Source organism: Leopardus geoffroyi, chromosome C1 (genome assembly GCF_018350155.1).
Source record: "Leopardus geoffroyi isolate Oge1 chromosome C1, O.geoffroyi_Oge1_pat1.0, whole genome shotgun sequence".
Taxonomy (NCBI): Eukaryota; Metazoa; Chordata; class Mammalia; order Carnivora; family Felidae; genus Leopardus; species Leopardus geoffroyi.
Window position 1 is genome coordinate 140,485,181 of NC_059328.1, and position 19,442 is coordinate 140,504,622.

Here is a 19,442-nt window from a genome sequence, read left to right on the forward strand (position 1 = left end):
GCATCTTTTCATGTGTCTGTTGGTCATCTGTATATTTTTTATGTAAACATGTCTATTCAGGTCCTGTGCCCAATTTTTAATCAGATTGTTTTTTTTGGTGTCAAGTTGTACACGTTATTTATATGTTTTGGATATTAACATCCATTATTGGAAATACCATTTGCAAATAGCTTCTCCCATTCCATAGGCTGCCTTTTCGTATGTTGATGGCTTTGTTCACTGTGCAGATGCTTCTTAGCTCGAAGTAGTCCCTACTGTTTATTTTTGCTTTTGTTGCCCTTGCCTGAAGAGATGGTTCCAAAAATTTATTGTTCAGACTGATGCCCAAGAGTTTATTGCCTATGTTTCCTTCTAGTTTTATGGTTGGGGCCTTACATTTAGTTATTTAATCCATTTTGAGTTTATTTTTGTGTAGGGAGTGAGACTGTGGTCTAGCTCTATTCTTCGGCATATAGCTGTCCAGTTTTCCTAGCACCATTAATTGAAGAGACTGTCTATTCTCCATAATATATTCTTGCCTCCTTTCTTATAGATTAATTGACCATATAAGCATGCATTTATTTCTGGGCTCTCTGTTCTGTTCCATTGATTTATGTGTGTATTTTTATGCCAAAACTACACCATTTTGATTACTATAGCTTTGAAATCAGGGGCATGATGTCTCCAACTTTGTTCTTCTTTCTCAAAATTGCTTTTTACTATTGAAGGTCTTTTGTAGTTCCATACAAATTTTAGGATTGTTTGTTTTATTTCTATGAAAAAGGTCATTGGAGTTTTGATAGAGATTGCATTGACTCTGTAGATTGCTTTGGGTAGTATAGACATTTCAACATTGTTAATTTTTCCAATTCATGAGCACAGAATATCTTTCCTTTTCTGTGTGTCTTTAATTTCTTTTATTAATGTTTTGTAGTTTTCTTTTTTCTTTTTTTTTATGTCTTACAGTTTTATGTGTAGGTCTTTCACCTCCTTGATTAAGTTTATTCCTAGGTATTTTATTCTTTTTGATGCAATTGTAAGTGGGATTGTTTTCTTAATTTCTCTTTCTGATAGTTTATTATTAGTGTATAGAAATGTAATGGGGTGGGGTGGGGGGGGGTGGGGGCGGCGCCTGGATGGCTTAGTCGGTTGGGTGTCTAACTTCGGCTCAGGTCATGATCCCATGGTTTGTGAATTGAGACCCCACATCAGGCTCTGTGCTGACAGAGCCTGCTTTGGATTATGTGTCTCCCTCTCTCTCTGCCCCTCTCCATTCATGCTGTGTATCTCTCTCCTTCAGATATAAATAAACATTAAAAAAAGAAAGAAAGAAATGTAATAGGGATGCCTGGGTGGCTCAGTTGGTTAAGCATCCAACTCTTGATTTCAACTCAGGTCATAACCTCACGGTTTGTGGGTTCAAGCCCCGTGTTGGGCTCTGTGCTGACAGTGTGGAGCCTGTTTGGGATTTCCTCTCCCCCGCTGTCTCTTCTTCTCCCCGCTTATGCTCTCTCTCAAAATAGATAAATAAAATTTTTTAAAAATTAAGAAAAATAAATGTAACAGATTTTTGTATATTGATTTTGTATCCTGCAGCTTCATTGAAAATTGTTTTATTAGTTCTAATAGTTTTTTGGTGAAGTCTTCAGGGTTTTCTATATAGTATCATGTCATCTGCAAATAGTGACAGTTTTACTTCTTCCTAACCAATTTGGGTGGCTTTTATTTCTTTATCTTGCCTAATTGCTCTAGCCTGGACTCCCAGTACTGTGTTGAATAAAAATGGGGAGAGTGTACACCCTTGTCTTGTTCCTGATCTTAGAGGCTCAGGTTTCAGCCCTTCAACAGTCAGTATAATTTTAGCTATGAGCTTGTCATATACAGCCTTCATTATATCAAGTTACATTCCTTCTCTATACACTTAGTTGAGAGTTGTTATCAAAGAGAGATGTTGAATTTTGTCAAAAGCTTTTTCTGTATCTGTTGAGATGATCGTATGATTTTTGTTGTTTATTTTGTTAATGTGGGGTCTCATATTGGTTGGTTTCTGGATGTTGATCCATCCTTACATCCCCGGAATAAATCCCACTTGATACTGGTATGTGATCCTTTTAATGTACTATTGAGTTTGGTTTGCTAATATTTTGTTGAGGACTTTTGCATCTTTGTTCATCAAAGAAATTAGCCTATAATTTTATCTTCTTGTGGTGTCCTGGTCTGGATCTGATATCAGGGTAAGGCTGGCCTCATAAAATGAATTTGGAAGCATTTCTTCTGTTTTTTATAAGAGTTTAAGAAGGATTGGTATCAGTTCCTCTTTGAATATTTGATAGAATTCACCAGTGAAATCATCTGGTCCTAAACTTTTGTTTGTTGGTAGGTTTCTGATTTCTTACTTAATCTCCTTACTATTAATCATTCTGTTCAGATTTTCTGTACATTTATGATATAGTCTCACTAGGTTATATGTTTCTAGTAATTTATCTATTTCTTCTAGATTGTCAAATTTGTTGGTGTATAATTATTCATAGTAGTCTCTTATGGCCCTTTGTATTTCTGTGATATTAGCTATAATTTCTCCTCTTCATTTCTGATTTCATTTATTCGAATCCTCTCTTTTTTCCTTGGTGAGCCTAGCTAAAGTTTTGTCAGTTTTGTTTATCTTTTCAAAGAACAGCTTTTGAGTTCCATTAATTTGTTCTATTGTCTTATTAGTCTCAATTCCATTTATTTCTCACTGATCTTTGTTATTTCCTTCTTTTTACTGACTTTGGCTTTTTGTTTGTTTTGTTTTGTTTTTGTTTCTTCTTTTTCTAGTTCCTTGAGGTACAAGATTAGGGGTTTTTTGTTTGTTTGTTTTTTCTTGTTTCTTGAGGTAGGCTTTTATTTCTGTGAGTATCCCTCTTCAAAATAATTTTCTACATCCCATAAATTTTGGTTATATTTCCATTTTAATTTGACTTAAAGTATTTCTGATTTCTCTTGTGATTCCATCTTTGGCACATTGGTTGCCCAGTAGCATGTGGTTATTTATCTCTACATTTTTGTGGCCTTTCAAGGTTTCTTCTTGTAATTGCTTTCTAGCACTATAGTTGGAAAAAAATGCTCGATATGATTTCAATCTTCTTCATTTATTAAGACTTTCTTTGTGACCTAACATATGATATATCCTGGAGAATGTTCCATGTGCACTTGAGAAGAATGTGTATTCTATTGCTTTTGGATGGAATGTTCTGGATATATCTGTTAAGTCCATCTTGTCTAATGTGTTGTTTAAGGCCAATGTTTTCTTGTTGATTTTCTGTCTGAGTAACTATCCATTGATGTAAGTTGAGTATATTAAAACCCCCCTACTATTACTATATTGCTGTATAATTGTTTCTTTAGATCTATTAATATTTGCTTTATGTATATATAGGTGCTTCTATGTTGAGTGCATAATTATTTACAAATGTCATATCCTCTTGTTAGATTGACCCCTTCATCATTATGACATGCCCTTCTTTGTCTCTTATTACCGTCTTTATTTTAAAGCCTATTTTGCCTGATATAAATACTGCTGCCCCAGCTTTCTTCTGGTTTCCATTTACATGGAATATCTTTTTCATCCCTTCCCTTTCAGTCTGTGTGTGTTCTTACATATGAAGTAAGTCTCATAGGCAGTATATACATGGGTGTTATTTTTTTGTTCATTCCGTTGGATTTTTTGTATCATTCAGCCATTCTGTCTTTTGACTTCAGAATTTAGTTCATTTACATTTAAATTAATTAAATGCCATTTTGTTTATTGCTTTCTGGCTCTTTTGTAATTCCTGTCTGCAGTTTCTTCTTCTTTTGCTCTCTTCCATTGTGTTTTGGTGATTTTATTTAGTGGTAACTTAGATTCCTTTTTCTTTATATTTTGTGTATCTACTGTAGGATTTTGCTTTGTGGTTACCATGAGGCCTACACATATCTATAACAGTGCATTTTAAGTTGGTAACAACTTAAAGTTTGATCACATTCTGAAGTTCTACATTTTTATTCCCTGCCGCCACACCACATTTTATGTTTTTGATGTCACATTTTACATTGTCTTCTTATGCATTCCTTAACTAATTATTGTAGTTAGAGTTACTTTTACTTCTTTGATCTTTTAACTTTCATACTAACTGTATAAATGATTAATCCACAATCTTTACAATATATTTATCTTTACAGTGAGAGTTAGTCTTTCATATGTTTTCTTGTTACTAATTTGTGTTCTTTCCTTTCAGCTTAAAGAAGTCCTTTTAACATTTCTTGTAAGGTCAGGTTAGTGATAATGAATCCCTCTAGTTTTTTTGCTTATCTAGAAAACTCTTTTATCTCTCCTTCAATTTGGATTGATATCTTTGCAGGGTATAGTATTTTGGGTTGGAAGTTTGTGTTTTTGTCAGGATTCTGAATATATCTTGTCACTACCTTCTGGCCTGCAAAGTTTCTGCTGAAAAATATGCTGATAGTCGTATGGATGTTCCTTGCATGTAATAAGTTGTTTTCCTCTTGCTGCTTTTAAAATTCTTTCCTTGTTTTTGACATTTTAACTATAACGTCTCTTTGGGTTAATCTCATTTAAAAGTTCTGGGTTTCCTGAATCTGGATGTGTTTTCTTCCCCAGGTTCGGGAATTTAACAGACATTATTTCTTTGAATAATTTGAATAATTTTCTGCCCCTTTTTCTCTCTTCTCCTTCTGGGACCTTGCAATGCAAATGTTGGTCAGCTTGATGTTGTTTCACAGTCCCTTAAACTATCTTGACTTTTTTTCTTTTTTCTTTTCCTCTTTTTCTGTTCTCCTCTACTTTGGGTGAATTCTACTGCCTTGTTTTCTAGTTCACTGATCCTTTCTTCTGATTCATCCAGTCTGTTGTTCAACCTCTCTAGTGTATTTTCTAGTTCAATTATTGTATTCTTTGGCTCTGTGACTTCTGTTTGTACTTTTTTTTAGTACTTTATTATATTTTCTATCTCTTTGTTGAAGTTCTCATTGTGTTCATCAGTGAGCATCATTATGACCATTACTTTGAACTCTTTGTGAGATAAATTACTTTTCTCTCTTTCGTTAAGCTTTTTTCCCCTAAAGCTTTATCTTTTTCCTTTGTCTGGACGTATTTCTCTGTTTCTTCAGTTTGCTTGACTTTGTGTTGGTTTCTATGCATTAGATGAAACAACCACTTCTCCCAGTCTTGAAGTAGTGGCCTTGTGTAGGAGATGAACCTTGTTAAACTCTGCCCTAGCTCTTGGTTGTCTCTCAAGCTTCTGATTATCCAAGTAACCTATTATATTTTTAATAGCTCCCACTTTTTGAGGGTGAACCAAGACCTGTCAGTGTCCTAAAGGGAAAGATCTCAGTTAGCACCTAGCTTCAGGATAACTGGAAGCCAGACCCTAGGGGAGCAGCTTTTATAGTATGATAATATATACATTTTGGTAGGACTACAAGCATGAGCCCTACTGTCCACCAGGACAGGTAATCTGGAGGTGTCCCCTTAGGTGACAATCACAAAAATCAGGGGGCCGGAGAAGTGCATACATTTATTTCTGGGAGATACCAGTGAGCAGGAGTAAGGTAGAGGAAGAACACAGAGAGGGCAGCCCCTGATCTACATTCCTTGCAAGCACCTCTGTACCCTCTAGATGTGTGCATTCCCGATGCCTGCCACTTAGGCGAGGACAAGCAAAGAAGTCTCCACAGAAACCTGGGTGGTGTGCCTCAATTTGCTGTCAGTGCATTTCTCTGAGGATGTTAGCCTGCCAAGAACTGTCTCTCTGATTGTTGCAGTCCCATGAGACTCAGGAACACAAGCTACCCTGGCCACCAGAGCAAGGTGGTTAAGGGGCATTCCCTGGGTAGCAGACCACAAAAACTAGGGCACCATACATAAATTTTGGTTCTTTTTAAATACCCCATATTTTGACATTTTCAGGGAAATACATGTTTTCCTTAAAGTTAGAGGTTTTCTGTTAGGTTCTGGATCAGAGACAGGGTTGGTGCTTTTTACAGTGTCACGTGTACATGAAAATAAGTCATACCACTAACCTCTGTTCGCCAGCGCTGCAGGTAGACTGTGCTTTTAGAAAATCTGATTTTGAAAACATAGACTTACATGGTAACCCAATTTGGAGTTTAAAAAGGATTCTTCTCTTTAAAAAGGAATTTTATATTTCTTTCCTAACACATTTATAATATTTTATTTACAAAAAAACCATTATGGCATACCAGGTATGCAAAGCCAGTTGTATCTTGGCTACATTATGGTAACTTTGAGCTAAAATACCTAAACCACTTTTACAAATGTCTTTTTAAATTTTTTTAATGTTTATTTATTTTTGAGAGAGAGAGAGTGTGTGTGTGTGAGCAGGGGAGAGGCAGAGAGAGAGGGAGACACAAAATCCAAGCAGGCTGTAGGCTTTGAGCTGTCAGCACAGAGGTCGACGCAAGGCTCAAAGTCACAAACTGCGATTTCATGACCTGAGCCAAAGTCAGACACTTAACCGACTGAACCACCCAAGGCACCCCTACAAATGTTTCTAATAAATTACCTTTAACTTATCTACTAGGAGTAAAATATATGAAAATTCTTTGAGCATGTACTAATAATCACATTGTAATTGGGAGAGTGTCACCTCAGACATTCAGCCATTTTTCTAAGCTTGCATAACAACTTGGGAATAGTCCTAAGACATGAGTTTGAAACATCATGGCTCTAACCTAAACTGTTTTCCACTGGAATCTACTAGAAAACAGGTCTCTGATTTTTTTAATATAAAAATTTCTAACCTAATTTGGTGTTAAAAATCCAATGCAGATTTCCAAAATGTCTTTCAAATCAAGCCTTTATTTTCAGTAGTTACTGTCATTAGCTAATTTTAAAATCATGGTTTTTCCCATTAGCAAAGTAATATTGTCTTGCCTTTCCTTTGGCAAATTTCAACTCCACTGTAGTTGCTGAAATTGGATAGGGGGGTGGGGTAGCATCTCTATGTAGCTGTACTTTAAGCTGACCGGAGACCTAAAATCCAGAAGCTGAAAATGGTTTCTGAGGGAGACTCTTTGCAGCTCTCTGAATTCCAAAATCTCCTGATTCTTGTATATGATTTTATTTTCAAAGCATTTTCATAGGCATTGCTTCAGTTGATCAACATGATCCCATTTGCAGCTTTCATAGCTAAAGCTTTGAAGTGGTTAAAGGAGGTCCCACTGATAGTTTATATTACAAAGACTTTGATTCCTGATCCAGGATTCTGTTCCACCCCCACCAGGGTGACATGCATGATGGCTCCACCTTTTTCTGCCACTTTTACTAAAAAGCCATTTCTCAGACTTAGAGGTGAATGAAGACTTAGAAGACTTCTAGTCTGCCTCCTTATTTTACACAGGAGGAAAAGGAACCCCAGAGAACCCAGACCATTTGTCTCTGAGAAAGCTACATTGCTTATGTTAAGAAAAGGTAAAAACCATCAAAATGTCCCTATTTTGATGCTCAAGGTAATCAAGACATTGGAAATGGATAGCAGGTTAGCAGTTTCCTCTTCCTTCACACTCACTGTGGGTTAGTAATATCACAAGGACCATCAATATAGGAAAGGACACAGAATAAATGTGGAGAGAGCAGACTTTCACCAAGGAAGCAAGCTAGCCTTCTGGAAACACAATTGTTCATTCTAACGTGAAAAGAAAAACGTTCTATGGAAATAATAATTTTCAGAATCATGGCCTAAAAAGAACAGAATGATTTGTCTAAATTAGAGATTATCAGTTATTCAGAAATGATTTTCTAAGGGTTTATGGCATGTCCATTCTCAGAAGCCAACCTCAAAAGCCATGTTCAGGCCTGGAATTCAGGCTTTCACTGAAGTCTTTCTGTGACAGGGATCATTTTGTGAAAGTCAGGAACGTATCTATGAAAAGCAATTCTGTTGAGGTTAGGCAAAATGAACAACATACCATCAGAATATAGCCATGATGCAAAAGTAAGACATACCCTCCATAAATCCATTAATCTTTGAGATGAATTCACACTGACTCACTGTCTAATCCCTATTCTCTCTACAATGAAGCCCTACTGTTTGGATTATGGGATGTCTGCCCATTTTTCAGTACACCTGCCTTCCCCTGGTGTTCACTGGGTGATGGCTACTGGTCCAGCTTCCCAGTTGCCCAGCAGCTTGGCTTCATCTCCACCCCAGCCACTCCCAGCAATTAAGCAGGAAGGAGTGAGCAACTAGAGGCCCACATCACACAGTGATGTGTGAAGATGAATCATTGAGGACATGCTTGTGGTTTGTGATGTCTGGGGGTGAAGAGGTGAGTAGACCTCCATAGTCTGAGAGAACGTATTTGGGCTCACTCATGACTCAGTCTGGCTTGGTCCTGGCACATGTCAGAACTGGGCTTATCCCTACCTTTAAAGTCTTTCTAAATTCTCAAAGGTTTGGGCCCATCCCTGACTTTAATATCACATTTAATTAATTAACTACCCTGTGTGTGTTTTGCCACTGACCTAAATACCAAGAGACACACCCTCCTTCATGTGAGACAGCCCAAGACCAATGTGAGTATGCAATCAGACCTCCCAGGAACTATCTCTTCAAAGTCAAATAATCTAAAGAACCGAAAACTATTTGGAGTATTGCAAGTCTGGGAGAAAAGCATAGCTGATGGGTTTAGGGTGGAACATATTGAGAACAGTCAGTTTGAGTATCTTGTCAAAATAGCAGGCCCATGGCCACCTTCATTTTATAGGAAGGAGACAGTAAGGGCCTTGCTGTGTACCCACCTCAGGAGCTCCAAGCAATGCAAGAAACCTACTAAGAATCTTATTAAGGTCACTGTTCAGTGGTCCTATCCACTGCCTTAAATTCTCAGAAGATACGGAACTCACCCTTTGGTACACAGAGATGAATATTTGACTTAGCCTGGGAAATGTGTCTTTTGAGCATGACCATGGATGCTTTCACTTACATATTTTCAGCCTGGTAGCTGGGGCACTTTATTCCTGGTACTTACACAAAGGGGATGATAAAGTTGAAGAAACAGAGCAAAATGCGGAAGGCCTAAGAGTGTAGGTTGCATGAAAGACTATAGAGCACTATAGATAACACAATGCTTCCAATGTAGGGAGCAGTGGAAAAAGCATCAGTAAGAGAGCAGCTGAGCGCGTACCACCCACACGACTGGATGGCAAAGGAGAACAGTGACAAAGGTCTCTGCAGGAAGGGCAGGGACGGATGAATGGCTGGAGTTCAGGTAAATGAACTAGGCAAGAATATAAGACCAAAATTACTGAGTGCAAATTGTACAAAAAAGAAAGAATAAGAGGCTTTTCAAACTCAAACGTATGCAAGGATTAAATCTCTCAGACCTCATGGAAGCAGGAATGCCTGGTGGTACTTGAACAAGAGGGTAGAGTTCAAGGAAGCTGATCTTGTTCTAATTCTGTGCCCTCATTCTGAGACCTGAGATCTGATATCCTGAGACTAAACCCGTGTGCTCATGGCTTCCAGAGCCCCATAGCAGTAGGTCTCCACACCAACTACATATTAAAACCACCTGGGAGCTTGCTAAAAAGAATAATGACTAGGCTCCATGTCCAGCTATTCTAATCTAGTTGGTCTAAGTGCTTTAAAACAGCAGACAGTTAGTAAAGCCCCTCTGCCCCAGGTGACTCTAATGGGCAGCCATTAGGTAACAAACATGAAATGCTGAACATGTATCAGGAATGATCAATAATAATCACAGAAGCAGGCTTAGTCAAGACCAATCTAGAAAAATAAATCATGGACCAGTCCATTGGCACCTAACCTTTCAGTTACAGTCATCTACAGCTGATTACCAACTCCTCCCAAGACTGACTTCATAGCTTTCCTGAAATTCAATGTTCATAGCCCTTTGACGCCTTATAAGCTAGTTCTTTTCATTAGCCAAACACTTGCTCTGTTTTCATGGTTTGGATTAAATTCATTTTCCCTGGGGAATCTTCTCTCAACCTCTAAAATAAAGTGGAGCCTTCTTGTTAGTAACTGCTATAGAAGTCTAAACTTCTCCTTTATGATACTATACTCATATGTAATTATTTAATTAGTTATTATTGTGACTCCCCACTGTGCTGGAAGCTCCATGAAGATGGGTAATATCTCCTTTTTTGTCTCTGCTCTACACCGAGTATCTGGTACACAGAGGACACAAAATAGACACTTACTAACTTACCAGACCAAACTGATATAACATGACCTTGCCTATGTAATATTCCCTGTGGATGTAGTCCCTCCAAGAATACCAATCTTGGCCAGATTACACATTAGAGTTGGAGGGCTATCTTCCACTAGCTGATCCTGTCCAGTGATATCTTGCCCAGAAAGAAGAAGTAATTAATTTAAACTGGGCTATTGAGTGATAGATCTAAACAGTAGGCTGGGCATGGGGGGAATTAGAAATGTTTCTTTCCCTCTAGTGTAAACATCTCAGCCAAGAGATCCTTGCCTTACCAGGACCATCCTGTAGAGTCCATCTTAGTCCTCGACTTTCACCAACAGCATGCTTTATCAGTGCCTTGAACTTGAAAATCGCAGGCACTCTGGCCCAGAGGACTTTATAAAGTACTTCAACCCTTAGCTTCACTGTCTTCAAAACCTGCAAGCCTTCAAACTCTCCCCTCATTTTCCACAGATGGCACCCCTCCTATTTACATGAATAGAGAAAAAAGCAATAGAGGACACTTCAGCTTACTCACACTTAACCAGGCACCTTCTTCCATCTGCGCTAATGCTCTCTGTCCCTCCTGTCACATGGATGAGGTTACTCCCTTCTAAGCACAGGATCCCCTTCCCTCCACCCTCCTCAGGGACTCACTGTACAGATTGCTTCCCATGCCACATGTTCGGCTTCCTCCACTGTCTCATCTCTCTCACCCACATTCAAACATCATAAAAGCCAAACAAAGCGAAATCAACCTGACCCATAGGTCCCCCTTCCATTACCCCCTCTTTACTACACTCTGCAACCAAACTTCTTCACTCTGTTCTTCTAAGTTCACAGAGGAGTTCCTGAATTCACTAATGACAGACAAGCTGCCCAGCCCATGCCACTTCTCAGTTCTCCTCTCAGCTAACTTTTCTGTCCGTCTACACTTTGACTACTCCCTTGTTGCTGAATCACTTCCCTTCACTTCCATGAACCACCCTCTCCCAAGAGTTTGCTTATTACCCTTGTTTTCTCAATCTCCTTTAATGGATTATCCTCTACCCAAGTTAAATGTCAAAGCTCCTCAAGATTTGGCATTAGCCTCCTTCTCTGTAATCTCTCCTGGGTGATTTCCTCATGCCCATTATTTAAATTTCCAACCATTTCCCAGTACCTGCCAAATGTCTCTCTCCCCCTCAGACCCCTGTGAATTCTAGAAACTCTCCACCTTCTCAACATATCATTTCTATGTTACCTCAAATTCAAGGGAGGCTAAAACTGAATGTGCCATCTACCTCCCTCCAGTGTCCCCATCTCAGTGAACAGCACTAGAACAATCCAGCTGTTGGGGGATGAATTACCAGCCAGAAACCTGGGGTCATTCCTGACACGCCCTCTACTTCATCTCCCAAATCAAATCCACTGCCAAGTCCTATCAATTTTATCTCTTTCAAGTCTATCTGCTTCTCTCCATGTCCACTTGCACCACTCTGGCCTAACTCATCTCTTGCATCTTTTCCCCTCCATTTCAATTCATTTATTACAACCAGAAATAGTTTTTAAAATACAAACCTGACTATGTCACCCATGTGCTTAATACTCTTCAAAGATTTCGTATTGTTTGTGGTGTGGAAAAATAATATCCTCTTCAGGCCTAGAAAGTGGCCCTGGGCTGGTCCTACCCCTCCCTCTGCCCTCATTCTGATCTCATCCCTTCTGACTCTCTGCACACCAGCCATTCTGATTTTCTTTTCATTCTTTGAAACATCTGTTCCCTCCAGGTTCAGGTCTTTGCATAGTGTTCTTTCCTCTAACACATGTCCTCCCCCCTTTCTTTTTATCCTCCATATCTCAGCTATATATCACTTACTCAAGGATATTTTCGTTGAAACTCCTAGATAAGATCAAGTCCCCTTGCTCTCCACATTCATGGAACCTGAACTTTTCTGTTATAGTGCTTTTCAGTTTGTCAGTGTGTGTGTGTGTGTGTGTGTGTGTGTGTGTGTAATATCAGTGTCTATCTCTCCTTCATGGGGCAGGGACAGTTGTCTCCTTTTCTCACCGCTTTAGTAGTGTTGTGATGCACCTCCCAGATTTCCCTTCAGGAAAGAAAGACTTCTGTTCCCAACCGCTGGAAGTATTGCCACCCATGGCCCTCAGCCAGCAGTCCTCCTCAGGCATTGACAGGCCTGAAGACAGTTGCCTCAATCAAGACCATGTCCACTTCCCAGGGCAACCAGTATCCAGTCACCGGATGAAAGGGGGACATAAAGGCCCAGCCCCTCGCCCCAGTTTAGGGTACCTTTGAAGGCATCTCTCATCTTCATAGCTGCGCAAGGGGTTGGCTGTGGCTTCCCTGAGACTTTGTTGCAACGCTCATTCTCTCTCTGCCTGGTCCTGCTTTGTCATCACCTTTCCGTGTGTGTTGATCCCGAAAGCACTCTGTAACCACTCCCTTGCACACTAATCTCCATTTCAGAGTCCGCGTTTCAGGGATCCCAACCTACAGTGCTACCATAGTCCCAGCACTGAAGACAATGCCTGGAACCCAGCAGGCGCTCAATCAGCATTTGTTGAATAAATACAAGAAATGATGAAAGGAGATTAAGGGAAAATCTTAAAGAATCATTGCTAGTTAGTGACAGAATAAGTTAAAAATCAGCTTCTGCCAGCCATGACCTACTTCTCACACATTTTTCACATATTAAATTTGCAACAAAAATTTTACAATGTCAAATGCTGCAAAACTAGCATCTCTTGCTGATTACAGCATATATGGTTAAAGCTCTTTAGCAAAGCAGTTTGGCAGGATGAGTTGAGGGCTATGAGAATGGACATATCCTCACCCAATAACCCGGCTCTTGCAAATGGCCTGAAATATGAAAACACTGCTATGAGCAATTTTGTTCCCTGCAGCATTATTTGTAATTCACAAAAAATTAAAATAAATAAAAATTCAAGACAACTTAAATGTGCAAGCATAGGAGAATAGTTAAATCAATAACAGCACATCCACCTGGTACAGTATCATCAAAAATGATGGCTCTGAAGACATTTTCAATGTCCAATGAAAATAACAGCACTAAAGTCATGTGTTCAATGTGCCATACTATCTAGGAAGTGAATACATACATTAAAAATTCTACTTGGAGGAAACAGAACAAAATGCTCTCATTGCATACGTTATGGTAATCACTTTCTCTTTTTAAAAATATTTTCCAATTTTTACATAATGTGGTTATATTACTTTATAATGAAAACCATAAATATAATAAACAGTTAAGATGATATATGGTTAAAGTAATGGTTATTATTAATTTGGAAGTTACTTTTCCATGGTGTCGTTAACCAAGGGCAGACCTGAGTCCTAGGTTCTGATTCTTAACCCTGGCTGCCCACTGAGGTCCCTGGGGTTCTTTAAAATCTTTCCCCCAGAGACTTGGATTGTGCTGATCTTAGATGAGAATACCTAGAAAGCATGATTTTGTTTTACTTTTTGTTTAGCTGTTTATTTAAAAATAATTCCAAACTTACAGAAAAATTTCAAGAAGATTCATTAATTTTAAAATTTTGCCACATTTGGTTTATCATTCTTTGTAATAATATAATAATTTTTTTTATCATGAAACCATCTTAAGGAAGGTTGTGTACATATATCATGCTTGTTTACCCCGATAGTTCAACATTTCCTAAGAACAAAGATATTCTCTACCAGAACAACAGTGCAGTTATCAAAGTCAAGAAATCGAACAATGACACAGTACTTTATAATGCATACTTTAATTCTCAATAAGCATGCAACAAAGAAAGCAGTTATGGAGGAATTCGCTACTTTCTAATTGTAACATTGGTAACAAACAAACAAACAAACAAACCCAAAACTACAAAATCCCAGGGACCAGTCCTTACACCAGGAGCCAGCCCTGTCCTTTCTCTTGTTTGTTTGTTTGTTTGTTTTCACCCTCTCTTCAATCCCTTGAGCTCCTCTGTATCCTTGTAAGCAATGCCCTTTTATTCCAGTAAAGTCTTTAAGTTGTCTGCCACTCACTTTAAGTTGCCTGCCAGCTAGGAATTCTTCTGGGTCAGAGTAGTTCAGCTGAGACTGTTTATAGAATACCAGGGCCCATTATGTGTTTCTTTTTGGCCTTTATGGGCTATTCTAGGACATTTCTCCCTCTCTTTTTTAGGACACCAAATGCTCCATGATAAAGAAACTGGCAGAAGACAAGTGTTATATCTTTCCACACGAGAGCACATCTGACAAATCCTGACTTAAGAAATATCCTGACAGGCTAGGGCTCTGAACGAGCAGGAAGCATGGCTGCTTCTCCCAACACCTGAGGAAGCCATGGCCCAGGACCTCTTCCAGACACAGGAAATTTAAAAGGTTCTGCATCAATTGCCTGTGCCTGGAGACCTTGCCAGATGGGATCCCAGCAGAGATCTGTCACATCTAGACCTGTTACTAACACCCCCTCAGTTCTGAGTTGCAGGGAAAGCAGTGTCTGGGGGCCCAGGGGATCCAGCCTGGCCTTCAGACAGGGTGTTCGGGGCGTACCTGTGTCTGGAGTTCCTGCCTGCTCTGTGGTAGGGAACATTGGATCAGGAACTTGTGTCTCAGCATGTCTGCTCGGCTCTTGGAGTTATGAGCTGCAGTATTTCCCTGGAGAAGGAAAAAATGCTTAAAAATGTATTTCTTGCCTCTCTACTTCTCACTCTTCAACCTATGTTGGTTGAACACAGGGGAATGTTGTGTTAAGAAAGAAGGAAGGTTTTAATGCTCCCATCGAATTCTAAAGCATTAGGAGGTTTCTCCCTCCTCTAAGCTCTTCTCTCAAAAGTTTACAGGGCACCTGACTGGCTCAGTCAGTAGAACATTTGACACTTGATCTTGGGTTATGAGTTTGAGCCCCGCAGTGGGTGTAAAGATTACTTAAAAATAAAGTATTTAAGAAATATGTTTACAGGGGTTCCCAGGTGGTTCAGTCAGTTAAGCGTCTGACTCTTGATTTCCACTCAAGTCATGATCTCATGGTTCATGAATTCAAGCCCCACATCAGGCTCTGTGCTGACAGTGTGGAGCCTGCTTGGGATTCTCTCTCTCTTTCTCTCTCTGCCCCTTCACCCACTCTCAAACATACACACACACACACACACACACACACACACACACTCTTTCTCTCTCTGAAAATAAATAAACTTAAAAAAAAGTTTACAAACCACTGAACAAGAGTGATTCAGAAGACTCACTGAAGAGAAAGAAGGCTTGGACTCAAACTGTACAAATAGAATGTACTTGGGGGGGGGTGGTAAATGTATGCTATTTGCAGTTGGTTTAGAATGTTATAAAATCAGTGGTACATCCTATAATCATTGCTGCAGATCAAGAAACTACAATATATGTTGCAGGGAAAGGGACAGTTATGAAATGGAAGGAGCAACAGCTTTGGATCAGTAGGCTTGGACTCAAGTTACAGCTTAGCGACCAAAAAGCCAAGTGACCTCTGGCAATGTTCTTCATATTGTTTTGAGAATCAAAGGAGGTCCTGGAAAGCTCTTAATGTTGACCTAGCACACAGTAAGCTCACAAGTTATTAGATTTGTGTATGTGTTGATCTCTCCTAGCTGGCTTCTTGAGGATGAGGAACATCGATCCCTTTGAATCTTCTGCATCTAGCATGTATTTATAGGCACATGGTAACTGCGTATTAAATTTAGTTGACTTGAACTGAATAAACCTATAGTAGTATCATCTGATTTAAGTTCATAAACTATTTATTTGACTTTTTACAAATAGTTGGGAAATGAATTTGAAGAGAAGAGTACCTGACTTGTCTCTTCTAGTGTTAATCATTCTCAGTGTTTATCTTATTGCAAAAGAAGTGATCTATTGTCAATGCTGGTGTTCTGCATTGGAGATAGGGCTGTGGTATGTTTAGTGTTACCCAAGAATTATCGTGATACCACAGCTTCTGACCATCGGGAAATCTATTTTAGACCAGATACCAAAGAGATATCTAAAATTTCTGTCATGGGGACAGAGAGCAGAAGGCTTGGGTCTTATAGAAATATCATTATGGAAAAGAAAATCAGATACAAATGCAGAGTCTCAATAGATCCACAGCTACTGTATAATCCATGCACTCCAGCCCCCCCTAAAACAAGGCAAAGGCTTCCTTAAAAATCAATGGATCAAGGCTGTCAGGTTGTTCTTTGCATACGGGTATAAGCACAGGTTAAAAACGGGATTAAAAATAGACATTCTCGAGGGGGCACCTGGGTGGCTCAGTTGGTTAAGCATCAGACTTCAGCTCAGGTAGTGATCTCACGGTCTGTGAGATTGAACCCTGCATTGGGCTCTGTGCTGACAGCTCAGAGCCTGGAGCCTGCTTCAGATTCTGTGTCTCCCTCTCTCTTTGACCCTCCCACCCCCCTTGGGCTCTGTCTCTCTTGCTCTTAGAAATAAATAAAACATTTTTTAAAAAATTTAAAAAAACAGACATTCTCAGTCAGGCCAATCCTAATGAGACCAGAATAAATTAGGATAAGGAAAAGCACATCTAAACCAAATAGTTACAATGAAAAAACGAGTAATTAATGGGAAAAAAGTTGTAAACTACAAAAGGTATTGCATTTTAGCATTGTTATTTTCCTATGTTCCTTTAAGGATGTCTTAGCTTGCCCAGAGCATATTCGTCTGGGCTGGTAGTGGTACAAAAGCAAAAGTTGGAAACTCAATAATCTAGTAATATCCAGTTAGCTTTTCAGTCTTATTCTGCTTTGGGGTAAAGGCATATTGTTTCAAGATATACAATATCCTGCCACAGTGTTTTGACTGTGCCTGGTATCAGATCTACAGAAAGGAGTATTACTAACTGGGCCCTCACTAGGTCCAGGGGCTGAAATCAAAAGGACTCCCAGTACAGGTGATCACAGTCAAGGAGTAGGGAGGGATGAAATGTTTGCACCTTAGACTGGAGAAGAGGAGGGCATTTTTTTTATGTCCCTGAAAGGAGGAAAACTTGTAATTCTGTAATGAAATAGTGCATTGGTAGACTAAAGAAAAGCAACAACATTCACTTAGCACAAAACCGACTAGAGTAATGCATTGGGAAAAGCATTAAAATGGACCACAATGAACATTTTCTTATGACTTTAATATACCTGTTGAGATGAAATACGTACAGCTGGAGCAAGAACTAGAGTTGAAAAAAGACTTTGCTTTTGGGTGCTTGGAGGACAGTGATGCTAGATGCTCCACAGCTCCTCACTGTCATACTGCATGGCTAATGCCATGCCAAATGCTTCTCTTCCTACCTGTGGGTCATTTACAACTTTGAAACATTCTTGTTAGGACATCAGCTGCGGAATCCTCACCTCCCATGGCAGGAAACCTGCTTTGTTCACCTGATGCCGAGGGAGTGACTTTGGGTCTTGCCAGAATCCACTGGCTTATCCTGTATTAATAGCATGCTAAGTCTTAACATAGCAATAACGTGGCAGCTTCTATATTTATACATACATTATCTTTCCTAGTAGCCTTGTCAGAAAGGTGAGCTCAGTAACCTTAATTCTTTTTGAAAGATGGGGCTTTTAAAACACAAAGAATATAAGTGGGAAAACATAAGATGGAGTCAGTTTCCGCAAAGACATTATGGTCTTCAAGGAGCCTAATCCCTCTAAGGGTCTTCAAGGTCTAATCCCCCTAGACCTTAGGACTGTCATCTAATGAAGGAGCTGAAATTGAATTGATGGTTTTAAAACTTTTTTGGCTGCCATATGTATTAATACTTTGCAGTGTGATTTAATGCACACGGTTCTCTGTATATAACATATAACTGAAATATGTTTCACAAAAATATATGGACCTTCACAATATGCACTATATCTGATTTTTTTCTGTATTGCATTCTATTCCAGTTCACTATTTAAAAAAAAATACTAGTTGTGACTGACTACACTGATTTCAGGATCCATTAATTGGTTACAATTTACAGGTGGAAAAACAATGAACTTATGTGATCACTAATGACCTTTCCAGTGCTTATGACTACCCGAAGTCAAGAAATCAGGACTCAACACCTGGCCTAGAGCCCACACCTTCCCTTGCTCAGGCGCTGTGAAAGAGTAAGGATTTCTCCCTGAATTATGATTTCCATATTCACTGTTGTACTTATTCAGTCTAGTGCAGTCCTATCACCTTTCCATGATTCATGCTGTCGTTCTTTGATTTGATTACTTTATTCCACAAACCATTGGGTTTGGGAAGAAAAACCTGGGTTTGGAGCCCAGTTTCGTTTCTTAAACACCCTCCCTAATCTTCAATCTCCTTGTTTGTAAGATGGGGAGAAATGAGGTTGTCGTGAGGATCAACCATTAAGGATGTAAGGACACAAGCCTATAGCACAGTGCAGGCAAGTAGGGTGCATCAAATAAGTGCTGCTTTCGAGACAGGTGTGCTGGGTACTGCGCTGGCACTGGTGTTTTAAGAACTCAATCTGGCATGTGTCCCCGGGGACTCCAACAGTTCTCCTGCTCACCCTCTTGCTCTTTTTGCTCTGTAAACTTATTTTAAAAATAGCAATACATAATCAGATGTTCTCCTGTCAGCAAACATAGTCGTAGGAGATAATTTTTAATGGTTGGTTACTGTTATATTTTATGTTTATATCATAAGTTATTTCACCATTTCCTCCTTTTTAAAAAGATGTTTCTAGTTTTTTACTTTGAAAAAGTTTTATGTAAAGGTAAAGGTAAGGGGCGCTTGGGTGGCTCAGGCAGTTAAGCATCTGACTCTTGATTTCGGCTCAGGTCATGATCTCTGTGAGATTGAGCCCCGCATCGGCACAAAGCTGGCTTGGGATTCTCTCTTTCCCTCTCTCTCTGCCCCTCTCCAACTCATGCATGCATTCTCTCTCCCTCTCAAAATAAATTAACAAATTCTAAAAAAAAAAGGGTAAAGGTAATAAATACATGAGCATTGAAATATGAAGTAGTTAAGTCGGCAAATTTTTGATTAGAAAAGTAAAATCTTCCTTTCTACTCCTACCTCTTTCCTTTCTACACAGGAACCTCTATTAATAATTACTCAGATATGCGTTTATATGTTTTCTAATACATATACAAGCAATTTTAAATATATTCATACAGTTATGTGAGTGGTATCCATTTACATGTAGGTTCTGCAGTGTACCTGTTATTTTTTTTTTACACTTATGATTATGTATTTGTCATATTCTTATGTTGATCAGTTTACTCAT